The sequence below is a fragment of the Dipodomys spectabilis genome, unplaced genomic scaffold (genome assembly GCF_019054845.1).
Source record: "Dipodomys spectabilis isolate Male_0828 unplaced genomic scaffold, ASM1905484v1 ptg000634l, whole genome shotgun sequence".
Lineage (NCBI taxonomy): Eukaryota > Metazoa > Chordata > Mammalia > Rodentia > Heteromyidae > Dipodomys > Dipodomys spectabilis.
In genome coordinates this window covers 290,294-294,095 of record NW_024871311.1, presented here as the reverse complement: position 1 = coordinate 294,095, position 3,802 = coordinate 290,294, and positions in this window count along the sequence as shown.

Here is a 3,802-nt window from a genome sequence, read left to right as displayed (position 1 = left end):
GGACACGACAGGGGACATGACTCGGGCCAGCGCGCTGCCTGGAGGGGGCGGAACCGGAAATGGGGGGTAGAACACACCCAGGAAGGGGGTGGGGCGTCCCCCTGCAGCTTCCGGTCGGGAAGTGTCCGGAAACAGGAAGCGAGCCAAGGCGAAGGGGGCGGGACAAGGGTGCCTGACCGGAAGTGCTATCACAGCCGTGACAGGAACTGTCCATGAACAGGGACAGGAAGTGCCCCTAGTCAAGACTGGAAGTTCTTGTGTACTAGGGACTGGAAGTCTCCATAGTCAAGACCAGAAGTTCTTGTATACTAGGGACTGGAAATCCCCATAGTCAAGACCAGAAGTTGTTATATACTAGGGACTGGAAGTGTCCACAGTCAATACCAGAAGTTCCTACACACTAGGGACCGGAAATGCCCTTCCAATCAGGACCGGAAGTGCCCTTCCCATCAGGATCAGAAGTTTCTATATACTAGGGCCCGGAAGTCCCCAGTCAGGACCAGAAGTTCCTATATACTAGGGACCAGAAATCTCCACAGTCAAAACCGGAAGTCCCCATAGTCAATACCAGAAGTTCTTATACACTAGATACGGGAAGTTCCTCTACACTAGGGACCGGAAGTGCCCTTCCAATCAGGACCAGAAGTTCCTGTACACTTGGACCGGAAGTCCCCATAGTCAAGACCAGAAGTTGTTATATACTAGGGACCGGAAGTCTCCACAGTGAAGACTGGAAGTTCTTACACACTAAGGACCGGAAGTCCCCATAGTCAGGACCGGAAGTTCATATACACTAGGGACCGGAAGTCCTTAGTCGGGACTGGAAGTTGTTATATACTAGGGACCGGAAGTTCCCAATCAGGACCGGAAGTTCCGATACTCTGGACCAGAAGTTTACATACTGTCAGGAGCGGAAGTTCTCATGCAGACCAGAAGTCCCAATACACGCCTGGGCCCAGATCAGGAGGGGACCGGAAGTGGGGCGGCCGAGGGGGCGGGACTTACCCTGGAGGGTCTCCGTGGATCACGTGTTCGTCGCCAGCACCTGGGGTGGATGGGGAGGAGAGACGCAGCCCTGGGAGCTCGGCCTCTACATCCGGGTCCTTACATCTGGGTCCCTATATCGGGGTACCCACATCCAGGTCCCTACATCCGTGATCCCATGTCTGGGTCCCTACATCCAGGTCTCTACATCCAGGAATCCACACTGGGGTCTCCACATCCGGGTCTCTACATCCGGGTCTCCACACTGGGGTCTCCACATCCGGGTCTCTACATCCGGGTCTCCACACTGGGGTCTCCACATCTGGGTCTCTACATCCAGATCTCCACACTGGGGTCTCCACATCTGGGTCTCTACATCCAGGCTTCCACATCCGGGTCCCTACATCCAGATTCCCATGTCTGGGTCCCTACATCCGGGTCCGTAAATTCAGGCCTCCACACTGGGTTCCCTACATCCAGGCTTCTACATCCAGGCCTGTCCATCCCCAGCCTCCATATCCGGGCCTCCCCCCTTCCATGTCCTCACCTCCTGTGCCTGGCGGGGGTTGGGGCTGGGGTGGAGGCCGGCGTCGGTAGGTAGATGTCTGTGGGAAGAGAGAGCGAGGGAGGATGGAGGCCGGCCTTCCCCCTCCCCTTATCCCCCTCCTTCCCCTGACTCCTGACTCCCCCTGAACCCCGACCCCGCTCACCTCCATCCCGACCCGGGGGTCACGGCCTGGGCGGGTCAGGCAGCTGTGGGCACAGCCCTGTGTGTCAGGAGTGGGCCGTGCCTCAGTTTCCCCACCCTGGGTGGGCCTGCTGTGTGTGTGGGAGGACCCCACTCATCCGAGATGGGCTTCGGGGTGGGATCTGCGGGTGAAGAGAGAGAGGGTGGTGACCCCTGACCTCCCCTGACCCCCCCAACCCCTGATCCCAAGGTCTCAGGGGGTCGCAAAGGGTCACATGGGATTCAGGCCCACAGCTGGATCAAGGCCCCACGTGAGGCCTAGCGGCCAGGGTGAAGCCATGGGGGGGCGAAAGGTGAGAGGTCAGGACTCACCGGTGTCACCCAGGGCGTCGGCGAGGTCAAAGTCGGCCTGGCCTGAGGGGGGAAGAGGACAGTTGTTGGGGACAGACGTATGGATGGGGAGACAGATAGACACAGAAACGAACAGACAGACCGAGAGGATGACACACGGACAGACAGACAGACAAGGGATGGACAGATGATCAAGACAGGACAGACAGATGGACAGACAGAAGAAGCAGATGGACAGCCAGGTGGACAGACAGACCAAGAGGCAGACAGACAGAGAGGAAGACAGATGGACAGAGAGGAGACAGACAGACAGACACAGGACAGACAGACCCAGACAGAGAGACTGAGAGGCAGACGGACAGACAGACAGACAGACCAAGAGGATGACACATGGACAGATAGACAGACAGACAGAGCCAGAGACAGATGGACAGACAGACAGACAATGAGACAGACAGAGAGGAGATGGACAGACAGAAACATGGACACACACACACGGACAGACACACGGACAGGCAGGGGCCCAGACACAGACTGACCTGCAGACAGATAGAGACAGACAGATACAGAGACTGAGGGACAGACAGACAGACAAGGGATGGACGGATGACCAAGACCGCATGGACAGACAGACAGGAGAAGCAGATGGACATCTAGGTGGACAGACAGACCAAGAGGAAGACAGACAGACTGCGAGGAGACAGACAGACAGACTGAGAGGAGATCGACAGACCGACAGAAGCAGATGGACAGAGACACAGACAGACAGACTGAGATGCAGACGGACAGACAGACAAAAAGGAAGACAGATGGACAGAGAGGAGACAGACAGACCGAGAGGCAGGCAGACAGACATAGACAGACCAAGAGGAGATGGACACACAGACAGACCCAGAGAGAGACAGACCGACACAGACAGACAGATGGACAGATGGACAGACAGACCCAGAGACAGACAGACAGACAGGGACACAGACAGACTGACAGATGGACAGATGAACAGACAGACAGACAGACAGACCGAGAGGAGACGGACAGACAGACAGACAGACACAGAGACACACAGGCCAACAGGACAAGGCCCCGGCCTCCAACAACCTGGCCCAACCTGAAAATCCACTGCCACCTCCCCACCCCACAACCCCAGCCCAGCCCCGGGCCCTGATGGGGGGGAACCCGAAACCACCAGGAGAGGAGGGGGGGACACTAGAAACCACCAAAGAGGGGAGAACTACAAACCACCAAACTGAGGAGAGAACTAGAAACCACCAAACAGGGGAGAACTAGAAACCACCAAAAAGGGGGGGAGAACTAGAAACCACCAAACTGGGGGGGAAGTAGAACCACCAAGGTGGGGGAACTAGAAACCACCAAGGGGGAGAGAAACCACCAAGGAGGGGGGAACTAGAAACCACCAAATTGGGGGAGAACTAGAAACCACCGAACAGGGGGAGAGAACTAGTAACGACCAAACTGGGGGGGGAACTAGAAACCACCAAGGTGAGAAAACTAGAAACCACCCAGGGGTAGAGAACTAGAAACCACCAAACTGGAGGAGAACTTGAAACCACCAAGGAGGGGGAACTAGAAACCACCAACCACGGGGAGAGAACTAGAAACCACTAAACTGGGGGAGAGAACTAGAAACCACCAACCAGGGGGAGAGAACTAGAAACCACCAAAGAGGGCGAACTAGAAACTACCAAGGGGGGGGGACTAGAAACCACCAAAGAGGGACAACTAGAAACCACCAAACTGGGGGGAACTAGAAACCACCAA